The sequence below is a fragment of the Canis lupus genome, chromosome 22 (assembly GCF_003254725.2).
Source record: "Canis lupus dingo isolate Sandy chromosome 22, ASM325472v2, whole genome shotgun sequence".
NCBI classification, from domain to species: Eukaryota; Metazoa; Chordata; class Mammalia; order Carnivora; family Canidae; genus Canis; species Canis lupus.
Genome location: NC_064264.1, coordinates 22407024 through 22424193, shown reverse-complemented (window position 1 = coordinate 22424193; position 17170 = coordinate 22407024). Strand labels below are relative to the sequence as shown.

Here is a 17170-nt window from a genome sequence, read left to right as displayed (position 1 = left end):
ACACTTTCATCCTATTGTGCCAGATCCTAGACATAATAATTTGACATCCCTTCTTTTAAAAGAACTTATATTCTGATGAAGTTGATTAAAATGTAATAAAAAAGTCAACATTTTGGGATGCCTGGGTGGCTCAAAAGTTGAGCACCTGCTTTTGGCTCAGGGTGTGATCCCTGAGTCCCAGGATCGAGTCCCACGTTGGGCTCCCTGCATGGAGCCTGCTTCTCTCTCTGCCTTTCTCTCTCTCTCTCTCTCTCTCTCTCTCTCTCATAAATAAATAAAATCTTTTAAAAAGTCAACGTTTTATGTGCCAAAAAGAAAATGGCATTTATCAGTATATTTCAGGCCATCGGTAATAAACTTTGAAATTATTCAGAAAATCAACATTCAGTTCTCAGCAATTATCATTTTCCAATTTTCCCTTCCTAAAGGCAGATATTCAGGATAAGATTCTAACACTAAACATATAAAAACCTCCTATTCTGTGTCATAACTTATTACCCATGTAATATAGTCAATCATATTCACTCATCAGTTTTCCAATTATGTTTCCCATATTTGATTAATTTCCTCATTAATGTAATAATTGGTGATCATAAAAAATCATTTTCTTACTTCATTACCATGACATATAATTCCTGCTGCTTTCATATCATCATCATCTTCCTGTTCAGCCTTTAATCAATTTACCTTGAAAACAACTGTCCTAGAAATATTGACTTCATATACTTAAAAAAACAACAACACAAAGCCACAGATAATTAATCAATTCCATTTTTTCTGATTATTTTATGGCCAACATGACACTTGCCTCAGTTTCTCCTCTGCTGGATTCAGGTTTTCAGCATACTTAACCTGGGAGGTAGGGCAAAGTTTTAAGACTGAATTCCAGATTTATACTTTGGAATATTTTTAAATTTCACAATGTTCTCCTCAGTCTAAACCAAGATTTCTTGTCTTGTGAATTAATGGCAAAATCCTCTCCTGTTCGATTTTAAGTCTCAGCTGTTCATGACATAGCTTCCATCAGAATTTTACATTTTCCCACAAAGCTGCTGTAAACATATTTACAAACTGGCTAGTGAGGTGCTCTCAACATTCTCTTATTACCTCCTACCCTTCTGCACTCATTGTACTTTGCCCTCCCCCCTTTTTTAAAGATATTATCCACTTATTTGAAACAGATCACAGAGGGGGAGGGAAAGGGACAAGCAGACTCCATGCTGAGCAGGGAGCCCTCCATGGGACTCAATCCTAGGACTCCAGGATCATGACCTAAGTGGAAGGCAGACGCTTAACCAACTGAACCTCCCACATGCCCCTCTCCCTCTCATAAAGCACATCACATGCTGTTTTGTGTCCAAGCCATTTACTGCAATGGCTTTTTCCCCAATTGATTTTGCAGTTTTTGTGAACAGATGTTGTTTTTATTTGTTAATAAAATCTACCAATACACAATTTTGAATGTGGTGGGTGAGCAATAATTATTTATTCGAAAGACACATTGTTTTTCTAAGACTCTGTGTCACTTTTCCATCTACTCCATCTTCTTGCCTTCTGCTTTACTACACCCTAGCCTTCCCTCACATCCCTTCTATTCTTTTATACCACCTTGCTAGTTATTTACCAATGTGGCTACATACCACATTGTAGACTATCAAAGTTAGTTTAAACATTTACTTCTCTCTTTTTTTAAACAAGCACAAACTGAATCTTTTCCAGGGCTCAGTTACAGAAATATATCCTGTGTACAAATATGTCTATGATCTACATACAAATGAATCACCTCATTTTTAAAAGAATGCTTCATTATATTTTAAAAGAAAGCAATATAACGCTTCATTTTCTCAGTTTAAATTCAAAATATTTCATGTTACTTTTGTTTTTGTGCACAGTTTATTTCCAAATTCACATCGGAATATAATTTAACATCTGGATTCATATTTTATATATGTATATATATATATTTTTATATATGTATATATATATGGGTATATATATACACACACACACACACACACACACACAAAGCAGAATGGTTTTTGGCTTAGTGGTGGACTGGATGGGGAGAGATTGGGCTTATCATGTTGGGTCCATCTGATACTGTAAACCACATTTGTAAAAGGATCCAGTCAGACTGATTTTCTGTAGGCTAAGTAGTCCCTTGGAAGATAATCCAATATACGGAAATAGTTACTTCATTTAGTAAGAGAATTAGAGGTGGAGAGTGAAGTGTCAGTCAATACTGATCTCCTGGCTATTTCTGTCCAAACTCTTATTACTTCCCTTTCCACAAATTGAGCTTGAACCTGCAGCAAAAGTCAAATGAATATGATTATATGTATACCGCATGATGTAGCAGTTCACTCCTAACTATATTTCTATCAGGAACACATACATATGTTAGCCAGAAAATAAGTACTAAATGTTCATGACAGCACTACCCCGAATAGCCCCAAATTTAAAACTACAGAAATTCCTATTGAGAGTGGAAATGGTGAATAAATTATAGAACAAAAATACTATACAATGATGAGAACAAACCATCCATTGCTATACTTAATAATCCAAATCCATTTCAAAACCCAAATGTCGAGCAAAAGAAGCCACACACAAGAATATATATGTCTTGCTTGATTTCCTTTATGTCAAGTGAAAAAAAAACTAAATGTGAAAACAACCTATGCTAGAAGGCTGGATAATGGTAGCCTTGAAGAAATGCATAATGACTTTAAGGTGGAATAAGAAGGACTCTGAATGTATTTCAGAAATACTGATAACATTCAGTTTCTTGATCTGAGTGCTGATTACACAAGTGTGGTCAGTTAATGAAAATTTATCAAGTTGTACTATGAGGATATATGAAGGCTTCTATATGGATATTATATTTCAATAAAAAGTTTTTAAAAATATTAATTATTGTTAAGCATCTAAAGACTGTATTCCAATGAAATCTTTCCATTGATTTGTTTCTATTACATGTAAATAAGCTATACATCACCTTAATTTTGTTTCTGTATTTTCTAGGTGCACACCAAATTCTAGAGCTCCTATCTATGTCATGTTGCTAACTTCATATAATTCTTATAGGTTCTAAGAAAAACCTAAGCGTATTTTTTCCAGAAGAGTAAGTAAAGTGCCGCTATTTGCCAGGAGACCTACTTTTTCCTCTGCCCACAAAACTCTTACTCATCTTTGAAGACTGAAGCTCAGCTGTCACCTCCTCTGTGAAATCTTATCCATTTGCACCAGAGGGCAGAAGCTGCTCCCTCTTTGTGAGCCAAGTATAGTGTTAATAACCAATAGCTTTTAAGGCATTGTGTTGGGATCATCTCTTCACAGTTCTGACTTCCCTACTAGACTGTGAGTTTCTCAAGGGCAAGGACATCCCTTTATGCACTCTACTTTTACTGGCACTTAAAAAATACACATATAATACTTAGATATAACTTCAACAAAAATAAAACGTTGGAAACTACATGGAAAAGAAGACAGAACGGCTCTGAATTAAGTTATATCAGCAAGGAACTAAGAAAATACATGAACCACATGTCTTATGTGGTTCTTTTAGAATTACTTTTATTGATTTTTCCATTGCCATCATATCAGTCTACAGAGATGGAATTTCTAGGAAGCAGTTTTAAGGGACCTGTTGCTGTGCTGTAGAATGAATGGATGTTGTTGAGGATATTGCTTGTTGAAATACATGCTGTCTTCACATTATGACACCCACCCCTCAAAAAAAGAAATCTCTGACCTCCACCATAGCAATACTTAAGTTTTCTCTGAAGATTGATATAGTCTAATCTTCTGAACATTATAAACTGTGTTACTTTTAACTTTCTCCATGCATTTTCAGGTAAAAAGTATAGATTATAATCCCTCTACAGCAAATGTCCAAGATTCACTGCATTTGTTATAGCTAAAGCATAGACCCTTGACTGAGTCAGGAAATAAAAACCTGTTTGCAAGTTAGCTTCACTTCACTCCAAGCAGTAAGAGCTTTATAATTATTAAGTAGGATTAAGTGGCAGCATGTGAAGGGGAGAGGTGGAGGCTCATATTCTAAAAATAAATGCAAAGGAAAACATTTAGAGAAATAGACTAATAACAATTATTAATAGCTAAATTCTATTGATTGTTCCTTCTCTAACATTTTACATTATTGATTTCACTTAATCCTCATAAAAGATTTATAATGCCTTAATAACAGTTTATGGCTTTTATTATTCCCATGTTATAAATGAGGAAAAATCTTAGAGAATTTAAATATTTTGCTAAAAATTACAGAAGAGAGCACAGTAAGAGTGGGTTTAAAAGTCTCCTGAATAATCTAGGACTTGAATCTTCACTGAGTCTACTATACTGTGTTCAAGAACAACAACAACAACAAACAAGAGTAAATTTTAAAGATCCAGTTGGCTTTATTACGCAATTCATGAATTAGGCAGTATCCCTTCTAGCAAGTAGATGGGAGCTCTAAATGGCTACAGAGAAGATTTTCAAAGGTAAAAAGGGCATGCAACAAAGGAAATTATTAGCAAAGAATCTATTGTTTTAGGCAAGATCTCCTTCCTACAGGAAATTTTCTTCTAGAAAAATGTTGACTGGTTCAAAGTTACATTTCAGGGGAGTTGAAACTGCAGGTCTTAAATCTTGGTTTATTGACTTGGGACCTTAGCCGAAGTGATGCCATTTTAGGCCTGTGGTTTTCTTTTTAACAACTACATCATATTAAGAAATGTCGTGTATCATAAAGACATGTGATGCATTGTCCATGTGGTTCTTTAGACTGAAACTTGTGACTTCTATAATTTCTCCTTTAAAATATTTTATTTCATCTTTGTTGAAAATATTAATGTAAGATATCTTAAATGATTTCTAAAACTGGGGTGGAATGATATGCATGAATAAAAAAATACAATATACACACTATGAGCAAACAAATAAATGTATAGACTCTTTAAGGCATACAAATGTAAAGTGCTGAATAAAAACTTAAATAGATATTATAATAAATTTGTCAGTTATTTCTAAACCATTCATAAGTTTCACGTAATTACAACTAAATTTAATGAAAGCTTTTTGTGAAAAGAGATGGAAAGACTGGTCTGAAGTATGTTTAGAAAATGTACTGAAAAATAAATGTTTATTAGCATTTATCACATGTAATTATAGAAAACTGAAATTTAAAAAGTAGTGAAATAATTGTTACAAATACCAAACTAGCAAAGATTTTTTTAAGTGGCAATTTCAATGTTTTTTGAGTACAAATTGGTAGAGATTTTCTAAATACAGATCTAGTAATATATAATAAACGTCATGCTCCAAAATGCCTGGTAATTCTGCATTTAAGATTAAAATCAGGGAAAAAAAATCAATAATTTAAGAAATTTTCTTCACAGAAATGTACTTTATTATCCACATTTTATAAAACAATCAATTAAGATTAAGATTTCGACATACTTTTTTTTTTTTTTGAAACCAGCTCAAGTTTGTGACATTTTAAAATTGGACAAGTGTTTTGATATCTGCCCCCCCACCCCACCCCCAGACATACTTGGTCTCTTGAAAATGACAGGAAAACACCAACCAATCACAGGCTCAAATGGTTTAATAAGTTTACTCCTTCAGTTTATATTTGTAGCACCCAATATTTTAAATTATAGGGAGGCACAAATATTCAGTACGTAATAGATGACATGGGTCAACGTGATTGGAATGACAAGATCTGAACATTGGGAAGTAGTGAAAACAAGATGCAATCAGGGTAAGGAAGATTTTGGAGGGGTGGTAAAACCAAACTGAAAATTCCATGTGGTTCGCAAGATCTGAGTTAGCTACCTGCTTCCTATATGGGAGAGTACAGAGTTTTGGGATTTTCTAATAGGTTTAGTGGTTGTTCCTGGAAGAGAAAGCATAACAGAGAGTAATTTATTTTTTTAAATATTTTATTTATTTATTCAGAGACAAAGAGATTGAGAGAGAGGCAGAGACACAGGCAGAAGGAGAAGCAGGGAGCCTGATGCGGGCCTAGATCTCGGGTCTCCAGGATCACGCTCTGGGCGGAAGGCGGGGCTAAACCGCTGAGCCACCGGGGCTGCCCAAGAGAGAGTAATTTGACCAGAAAAGCCAGAGGTAAAGATTGGAGCAAACTCTCCGGTTGGTTATATATGACCAATCAAGGACAAGGGCTATCTTCTGAAACATTGAGTTACATTAAGCTTTTAAAAAAAATTTAGAGCAAATTATACTTTAAATAGTTAATGTTTATTTACTTGCCAGGCACTGAGCCAGCATATGCTTATTTCATTTTAATTCTCACAGCAGTCTTTTAAGGCATCCATATTATTTTTCTCCCAGTTAGCAGAAAAATCATATAATACTTAGCCTGAAGAACTCAACGAAATAACAGTTTAAAGGTAAACCAAAGGGCACTTGGGTAGCTCAGTCTATTAATTGTCTACTTTTGGCTCAGGTCATGATCCCAGGGTCCTGGAATCAAGGGCCGGGTCACCCCCAAGTAGGGCTTAGGGCTTCCTGCTCATCCGGGAGTCTCCTTCTCCCTCTGCCCCCTCCCTCAGCTCATGCTTGCAGGTGCATAAACATGCTCTCTCTCTTTCTCTCTCTCTCTCTCAAATAAGTAAAACCTTTTTTTTTTTTTTTTTTTCCAAAAGGTAAACCAAGCTGTCAAATCAGGTCTGTCTTACTCCAAAGTCCACCAAAGACTAGCAGCTTGATCCACAAAGAGTAGGGCACAGGTGAAGTCTGAGAGAGGTCAAAACAGCTAAAGAGAAATAAAGAGCAAAAACAATGGAACTATTTAAAGGCCATCACCAGATAATTATGATAATAAAATTATTATTTTAGAAAAATTAATCTTAGAGCCGGTCAAATGGATTTGATAATTGGAGGAAAGAAAAGCAACTGGAATATTACTGTAGGGTTTCAACTGTGATGATGAAAATCAGAATTAAGGTACTAAAGAGACAAACAGGGAAATAACAGAATAGATGGCTGATTGGATGTGAGAACAAAAGATAAGAAAAAGACAATGATTAATATTTGAAAACTACTATTTGAGGGGCAACTTGGTGGCTCAGTTGGTTAAGCGTTCCACTCTTGATTTCAACTGAGCTCATGATCTCAGGATCTTGTGTTGGAGCCTGACATGGTACTCAGCATGGAACCTGCTTGTTCCTTTCCTTTCCCCTCTGTTCCACCCCTGCTGGAGCTTGCACTCTCTCTCAAATAAGTAAATGAAAGAAAGAAAGAAGAAAGAAAGAAAGAAAGAAAGAAAGAAAGAAAGAAAGAAAGAAAGAAAGAAAGAAAGAAAAAAGGAAAGAAAAGAAAGAAAGAAAGAAAGAAAGAAAGAAAGAAAGAAAGAAAGAAAGGAAAAAGGAAAGAAAAGAAAGAAAGAAAGAAAGAAGAAAGAAAGAAAGAAGAAAGAAAGAAAGAAAGAAAGAAAGAAAGAAAGAAGAAAGAAAGAAGAAAGAAAGAAAGAAAGAAAGAAAGAAAGAAGAAAGAAGAAAGAAAGAAGAAAGAAAGAAAGAAAGAAAGAAAGAAAGAAAGAAAGAAAGAAAGAAAAAATAAAATTACTATTTGGAGACAATATATTTTCCAGATCAGAAATATTGCTTAGACTACTTTTAATTAATATCAATATTGTCTATTTTCTATTATATTTCATTCTTTTGCACAGTCTTATTTGACCTCATTATAATTCTTACACTTTAGTGAAAAAATACATCCTATACATTTTATTTAAAAACTGTGCAAGGCTGGGTGAGCTTTTTGATATAAGCAAACTAGACATTAAATAGAGCTCAGCAATGAATTCTTAATGTAGTCTGTATTATGGTCATCAAAATGTATTTTTGAGTTTCCTCTACTTGTGTGGAGTTAGTGTTGGTATTAGCATATGCTGAAATGTAATTTTAGTTAATTTAGCAAATTTTTACTTCTAAATAAAGTAGAAGTCATTTTTTCTTATAAGATTCCAAGAAACAAGTAGATTTTTAAAAATATTTTTCATAATTATCTTTATACTACATTAACAAGAAAGCATCATGTTGCTTATTTTAAGGATTATTTCACATCTGCTTTTTCCCCACAAAACAAACCATTTAGTTCTTGTTCTTTGAATTTCTGCCAGCCAATGCAAACACTTAATTCAAATTGAGATAGACACCAATTATGTTATGAGATGATCATACACAATTGAAGCATTCCAGGAACTTTGGCCCTGGCTGAGAGGACTATGAGGCAAAAACTAGCATTAGAAGGCTCAGAAGGAGTCTTATTTCAACAATCTAATGATAACCAAGATAGGTGAAATAAATGAAGTCAATACAAATACAAGATTTTTCTGGATTGCTTAACAAATTCAAAAAAGGATGTCACTGTTGAATTTCTCATAAAATGCTAGCAAGCATGAACTCAGTCCCTATAATCTTGCTGCTTCCTAGTAAATTAGAATGTATTACATATTTACAACAGGTGCTGTGTAATCTATCTTTAAGTACTTCATCTTTACATTTTCACAACATCAGCTGCTATTTTTACCCTGATTTTATAAATGTATCAAATAAGTGGCAAGGAATTATAGTTTGCCTTTGTCACCATTTATTTTTATATTTAAAATTATTTCTTCTAAACAAGATATGTGGAAAGGTTCTTAGCTGGTAGGCCCTATAATTATCAATTTCAACCACAGCTTCCCTAGTCAAACAAGACACCCAGATAAACCAATACCCCATTCCACTTTGTCTAAACAAATGACTTGCCTTGACCCAACAACAAATGCTCATATTGTTAAAAAGAAAACCACAGGCCCAAAATGGCATCACTTAGTCAAGTCATCAAACTGGCTTAAGACCTAATCTAATTGCAGGTTCAATCTTCCTTAAAAATGTAAATCTTAACCAGTCATTCAGGAATTTTCTGAAGAGCACCAATGAGATAATCTGCCGCTTGAGCCCTCTCCATCCCCCACCCAAAGGAAGATAAAATCCTCTACTTTTCCTGCTAAGGGAAAATAACCTCACCTGGAATGATCCTCTTCTTCTGCTAAGAAATTTCTTGCCCTACCTTCCTTTCTCAAAAGCCCCTCCAGGGGATCACTGGGTGGCACAGCGGTTTAGCGCCTGCCTTTGGCCCAGGGCGCGATCCTGGAGACCCGGGATCGAATCCCACATCGGGCTCCCAGTGCATGGAGCCTGCTTGTGTCTCTGCCTCTCTCTCTCTCTCTGTGACTATCATAAATAAATACAAATTAAAAAAAAAAAAAAAGCCCCTCCATTTTGTAGAACTCAGAGTTCCCTTCTACTTGCTGGATGAATTGCTGTCCATTTCATGAGTCATATAATAAATCCAGTTAGATCTTCGAATTTACCTGACTGAATTTTGTTTTTTAACAAGATATTTCCAAGTAGTATTTTGGGAAGCAGAATCCCCCAAAATATACAGATATTGTAAAAACTGGAATCAAAAAAATCAGGGTTTTGTTTGTTTTTAATTATTTTCAGCAATCAACTTGACTTCTTTCAAATGTATTGGTTAAACTGGTAGCGATCTGCACATGCTCACCACCTTAGGACAAATTGGCTCTGTGTTAACTGACATACTCTGACAAACTCTACCACAGAATTTTGAAGCAGCATTTGGTCAGGAGAAAAAAAAAAAAAAAGAACAAAGAAAATGACAACCCATAGACCAGTTTATGTAATATGGGAATGTAGTTTAGTATAGAAATTAGCAGCTAAGAGGAAGAGTTGGGTATGCTAAAGTCAAGTCAGGAAGCCATTAAATCATTACTGAAGATCAGAGAAACTGCCATAGAGGTCAAAGAATACAGTAAAAGAATGTAGCATATAGCATTAAGGTAGGTTCACCTCAGAGGCTTGTGGAGGGGCAGAGGAAGGAGAAATCTCTTGATTTCTCATCATCTGGTTTATTCTAAATGGTGAGGTAGATGGTTCTCAGGAGCTTTTGGGGAAGCCATAAGGAATCTCACATCTGTCTAGATGACTTCAGAAGAAAATAACTTCTTTTCTACCTTCACTATGTAACTCAAGTACCTTTTTTTGGCAAAATCTATCCTGGAACTTTACAGAAAAATGGATTTTGGGAAATGTACTTACCATCTTGTCCCTGCAACCTTAGAAGGAGGTAGTGGTGATAGCAAGTTGCCAACAGGTAATTCAAATGGGAAGATACAAAACCTTTGTGTCATTGTTATCAATCCCCTTGAGACTTTTCATACCTGTCATAGCAAAATCACAGCCTTCTTTTGATAGCTTCTAATTTAAATGCTGAAATATGGTTAACCATTAACACACCTTTTGCTAAATTGTAGGGAAACGGAATAAAGGGATATGATTATTTAATATATAAATATTAAATATATAAATATTAAATAATATATATTAAATATATAAATCAAAGCAAAGAAAAAGTGCATAATTGCAACCGTCTTCATTTCTTTTGGTCCTGTGACCACAGTGACCACAGTTGATATTTATAACTTCCTTTTCCTTACCTTTCAATATTCTCTTTGCCCTCAGCACCTCAAATGGTCATGGTTATTTATCTGGCAGAGAGAGAGGAGATGACCCATATTATCATTTCTGAAGACTTTTTGGCATTAATAGTCTTGCCTGTATGCAATTGCTATAGTTTCTTATCTATCTTTATCAATGGATTTGGAAGTACTAGGAAACATCGCTGGTTCCAAGTATAGTCATTCTTGACCTCATTTTATATTAGCATTCCCATCTCCCTTGGATAATCAAGATCTATCAGACCAGCCAGTATATCAAATCCCATATGTGCCTGTTGGTTCTAAAGTGACCAAGACATAAGTAATCTTCCAATTCAGTGGAATTTGTGTTGAGTTCCCTAGTTAGAACAATCCTCCTTTGGGAACCAGAAAAGCCTGAATTTGCAGGGATGGGAAGCAAACATTTTGCGGTGAATTATTACATTTACAGTGACAAAGTCCCTTCCATTTCCACGCCTTGACTCCTGGACTTAAGTATGCTGCTATGAGAGAAATATGATATGCTGATCATGAATTCAGAACATTTTACAACTTGAAAGAAAATACTCCACTTGATAGATGCTGTCACACAGCCAGCATCTTAACTGAGTCTCTGATAGCCATCTCATTGTTATATTAGGTCAGTAGTCAGATAATAGATATTATAACAATAATAAATTTGATGGATAAAAGCACATTGCCAAAGTTCACTCACTTTTGGTGAATTCCCTGATCAGAGGATATGCTATGTATGTTCTGTGATACTGGATGTTACCTATAAGTGCACCTATGGTGCATTGGGATAAGCATTCCAGATTGTGATGCGAAATCCATATCCAAACTGAATGTCCTTAGAAGGAGAAATCATTGCTCCTGCCATGAAAGTTTCAGGCTATAGTAAACATCCTCTCTTGTGGTGGCTGGCATATTCTCCAGAAGTATCATTTCTTCACTGGCTAGCCAGATCAAAATTAGTAGGCAAAACCCCATGCTAAGGAGCTCACACTTAAGGAATGTGTGGGAAAGCAGTCTGGCAGACGTCCAAAAAATAGGTCATCTTGTCTAACAAATTACTGAGAATCTCTCTCTATAGTAGTTGCTGTTTGGTGAATATTCACATTGAAAAGAAATATTTTGACACCTTGTTCCAATTCTGAGGCCTATTCACATATTTTTTCCTCAGATCTTCTTAGCAATTTCAATCTCATTTCTCTTAAATCCTTAGCCACTATTCTTCGGGTCCTTCCATGAGTGATGCTGTAGTGCTGTTGTGCCACTTTCAGATAGTGCTAGTATATTGTGCAGAATGATCTGTTTTCTGGGACTCATTTTTGTTTCATTTTTCCTCACTCCATCAGTGGTTTTATAGAGATCTCTTTGAGAAATTTTAGCCATAGAGAATGAACAAAGTAGCAGAACTAGGAGGCATGGGAGTCAAAGTCAGTTGTTCCTGAAATTCCCATGTGCTTTCAATAACAATCTTAGATACAGCTCTTATACTTGATGATGGAGAGTTTAGGTGCATTTCCAGCGCCATGGCTTGAAGGGTACGATAACACTACATTCATTATGGGCAGCCCAGTTCGTATGCTAATGTAGCATCCCAACTTGATGTTAAACATTAAATCTCTACCAAAGTCTAATAGTAAACCAAAAGCATTATGCACAGGAAATATCTTGACATGTCCCAAACTAATGAACCCTTTGGTATTCCACAGAGATAGTTAATCCAGTTTTGTTTTATTCTGCTTATCTTATCCACTACTAATTCAGTAGTGGGGTTTATTTATCATCTATATATCTTTTCTGTAGTGGTAACTGTTCATCTTTGGCCAATTAATTTTAAAGGGTTGCTGATTTTCTTACTACTGAGATTTGAAGAAGTCTTTACATATTCTTGATACAAGTACTTTATCCGATATGTGTTTTGCAAATAGTTTCCCCGAACATTTTCACCTTTTTATTCTCTCATAAAAATCTTAATTTTTATTAAGTACAATTTCTGTTATTTTCTCTAAGAATCTTTTATCTTTATTGTTTCCCATAAATAATGAATTTATAGATTTTTATAATAGATTGCACTTTACTAATAGATCTCAGAAATATTTACTTCATCAAATGTCATAAGAATTTCCTCATATGTTTTCTTCTAGTAGTTTTATAGATTTAGGTCTATAATCATTTTGAGTTAATTTTTGTGAAAGATTTTGTTATTTCTGTTGTTGTTTATGGATATCCAATTATTACAACATCATTTGTTGAAAAGATTATCCTATATTCATTGAATTGTATAAACACCTTTGTTGAAAATCAACTAGCTATATATCTTCAGGTCTAGTCCTAGAATTGTATTCTGTAGCTTTTATCTCATATTCCTTCATTAATACACACCGTTGTGATAGACATAACTTTAAAATACATCCTGAAATTTGGTAGTATAAGTTTCCTGCCTTATTTTTTAATTGTTTTGGCTATTCTACTTCCATTGAGTATTCATATAAACCTTAAAAATAGCTTATAAAACTCCACAAAAAGTCTTAATAGGATTTTGATTGGTTTTACATTGAATGTAAAGACCCAAGTGGTGAAATTGATATTCTAACAATATATAATCTTCCGATCCACAAACATGATATATATTTCAATTACTTAAGTCTTCTTTAATTTTTCATTAGTGATTTGTTTTTATAGCATATAAGTCTTACATATATTTTATTAGATTTATGCCTAAGTTTTTAATGTATTTTATTGCTATTATAATTACACACCACAAAATCCAAATAGACAACCTCCACATACCCAAGTAACCAAAAATACAATTTATTGCTTTATGTTGGCCTTGTGCTTTTCAGACTTATTTGAAGAACTTGCATGAAGAACTTCCTTTAGCATTTCTTTTAGAGCAAGTTTTCTAACAAATTACTTCATTTTTTATTAGTGGATTTATTTCACTTAATTCCTGAGGGACTGAAAGAGAAGTATATGATATATATATATAGAGAGAGAGAGAGATAAAAACATAGATGTTATACATACAGATATAGATAGATACACATATATACACAGGGATACAGAATTCTAGCTTCACAGATATTTTCTTTCATCAACTTAAATATATCTATTCAACTGTTTCCTGGTCTCTTGATTTCTGATGAGAAATCCATAGTTATTCAAATCATTATTCCCCTCTATGCAGTCTATTTTTCTCTAGCTGCTTTTGAATATTTTTCTTTATTTTTGGTTTTCAAGGCTTGATTATAATGTGTGCCTAAGAATCATTTTCTTTGAATTTATCCTTTTTTTGAAATTTGCTTCTTGAATTAGACTTCTTTAGTCTTTAAGCTGATGTCTTTCACCACATTTGTGAAGTTTTCCATCATTATTTCTACAAACATATCTTTCTGCCCCACTATCTCTTTTCCTAGAATGCCAATGAATAAATTTTAAACATTTAAAAATTATCCTGTATGTTCTTGCGGCTCTGTACAGTTTTTTTTTTTTATCTTTTTTTGTTTTTTCATTTGATTGGATAATTTCTGTTAACTTACTGAAGATCACTGCTTCTTTCCTTATTATCTCCATTCATCATCTAGTAAATTGTATTTTGGCTATTGTAATTTTCATCTACTACTTCCAGTTGGTTCTTTTTAAAAAAATTATGGCAAGAATATTTAACATGAAATCTACCTTTTAACAAATAAAATACATATACAGTATTGTTAACTATTGGCCCGACACTATACAGCAGATTTCTAGAATTTATTCATCTTGTGTAACTGAAACTTCTTATCTCTTGAACAGCAAGGTCCCGTTTTCTATTTTCTCAGCCCCTGGCAACTATCATTTTATTTTCTCTTTCTATGGGTTGACTAATTTAGATATCTCATGTGAGTAGAATCATGTTATATTTGTTCTTCTGTGACTGGCTTATTTCACGTAGCATAATTTCCTCCAGATATATCCATGTTGTTTCACACTGCAAAATATACTTTTTTAAAAGATTAAATAACATTCCTTTGTATGTATATGCCGTATTATCTTTATCCACTCATTTGTTGATGGACATTTGGTTTGTTTCCCATCTTGATTATTATGAATGATGCTATAATATACAGAGAGCAACATTTATTTGAGGTCTCTGATGTCAATGCTTTTGGCTATATACCCAGAAGGTTGCTGAATGATATGGTAATTCCATTTTTAATTTCTTAAGGAACCTCTGTACTGTCTTCCTTATGATTTTTATATCTTTGCTGAGAACATATATCTTTTCATTCATTTCATTTGTATTTACCTTTAATTCATGTAGCATAGTTACAATAGCTATTTTAAATCTTTTTGTGGCAATTCCAGGTTTTGAGTCATCTGAAGATTGACATCTGTTGATTGTTTTTTCATTTCAGAATTGGTCACATTTTCCTGGTTCTTTGTATGTCAAGAAGTTTTGAACTGTATCCTGACATTTCGAATATTAAGTTGCTTGGAATCTGGGTCCTGTTGCAATCTTGTAAAAAATGTTGATTTTGTTTTGTTTCTGTTTCTTCACCAGTTTTAGCAGACAATTACCTTCAGATTGCAAATTCCGTCTTGCCTTTTGTGAGAAGTGGCTGCTGTCAAGGCTTTATTATGCTACTTTGGTTCTGTTCAACACATTCTCCACTCAGGAATTTGTCAAGGACTTGGATCATGGTTTAAATCTTAGTTCAGTTCTGAAGCCTTTTTCTATGACTCTAGGGTCTATCCTTCACATACACAGCTCAGATGGGTGAGTCTTAAGGTTTTGGGGGGAACATGTACTAAAACCAGAAAATCTCCTTCTTCAGATCACTTTTCTTTGAGATTTTCCCCATACTCTCTTGTCCGCAGGCCAATATTTACGCGTACCTCCGGCAAAGAAGTTCAGATTCTTTTAGAATTTCAGCTACTCACACCATTGTTCTCCCATGCAGTCCCAAGATCAGACCCTTAGGCCAAGGCTGTAAAAGGAACAGAGGGAGTAAAAAACAATGAAAAAGGATCACCTTGCATATGTTTCTACAGGTTTTAACATTCTCTCCACCTGTGCAGTCCACCTGCTTTTGTTAACTTTTCAGAGAGGAGGGATTCAGTCTCTCAATTGCTTGAGTAAGAAGTTAAGAAGAGGACTGAGTAATAGATCAATAGAATTGGGAAGCTGAAGGTTTGGCGATCTTGACAAGAATGATTTTATTGGAGTGATGTAGATAGAAGATTGAGTCAGTTTAATTTTTTATATAATATAATAAATATATTGAGTCAGCTTAATTTTTTATACTATAATAACTATATATATATTATATAATAATATTTTTTAAATTACAATAATTTGATGGAAGGCCTAGGTGGCTCAGCGGTTAAGCATCGGATTCTTGATTTTGGTTCAGGTCATGATCTCAGGGTCATGAGATAGAGTCCTGTTTGAGGGGGGTTACATACTCAGCAGGGAGTCTGCTTGAGATTGTCTCTGTCCCTCTGCCCCTACCCCCTGCTCACATGCACCCTCTCTCTGTCTCTTTCTCTCTATATAAATAAATATCTTTTTTAAAATTACAATAATTTGAATACTGCCATATCATTTCATATATTTATTTTTATTTTTCTTAAACACTCTAAATTTTATGATTATTCAACAATTTCTTACTTTTATTGTTGGGCAGTCCTTTGAGATTCTGAGTCCCTGTGATCAAGACACTGACTTTGGAAAGCCTTATATATGAAAAAAGCTTTTTGTATATATTTTTTCATGAACCTTTACGTTTTTAAATGCTCCACAAAATAGGGACAGTTTATTTATTTATTTATTTATTTTATTTTTTATTTAGAGCTTTCCTACAGTTGTTTAGAGTATATAAGAAAATAATACTGAAAAGCAGTCCTAATTGAGACTTGATTACAGGAAAGCAATGATAAAACTTAACTTGATTCTCAGGTGTTGAAACTCAGCACCACAGATAGAGAATTAAGGGTGACCAAAATCTTATCAACTAAAAAAAAATCCTTTTAAATCATCTACATCCTCACATTGTCACAGTGACTCTAAGGAAAATAACAGAGGAGTTCTAGTGCAAACATAAGAAGTGAAAATTTCCTGAGCAAATGTGTCTACTGAGAAATCTATATATCAAGGCTCCTGGAAAATCTATTGGATAAAGCTCATCCCTGTAATAAGTGTGAGTCTCCATTGTAGAGTCATCAACCAACATATTGAAATTGCTTCTTCCATGCCAAATAACAGTTTTTGCCAAGAAAGCAAGCCCTGTGCAGTCATTGTTATCTCCCCTCAAGTCCTCACCTGGTGTGAGTATGGCTCAGAGCAGCTGCCTGTTCTTCCTGAACTCTGCATCTATCAAATTGTTCCTGCTATCCATCTGCTCACCTGCTGTACTGATAGCAACACAAGTTAGTGGGTAATGTTGATTATCTGCCAAAAACAAGTAAAGACATAATTTTGCTCCAGGACAAAATGTGATTGGGACACAAATGACTTTTTTTTTTTTTTTTCTGGAAGCTTTCTACCTTTCCTCTCTCCTCAGTAAGCCTTTTAATAAACCATCATTTTGTGTTGAGAGTGGGAGAAAGAAAGCATAAAGTCCTTCCCTGATGAAGCACTATGCT

General features: G+C 34.2%; 1 long non-coding RNA gene across 1 annotated transcript; it reads right to left on the bottom strand.

Annotated features, from left to right (window-relative positions):
• Positions 1-10537: 10537 nt before the first annotated feature.
• LOC118351954 (uncharacterized) lies at positions 10538-16917 on the bottom strand. The gene is made up of 3 exons (XR_004808238.1): positions 16848-16917; positions 15422-15513; positions 10538-10588 (listed from the first exon to the last, which is right to left on the bottom strand). It is a non-coding gene; the product is annotated as an uncharacterized LOC118351954 (long non-coding RNA).
• Positions 16918-17170: the final 253 nt, after the last annotated feature.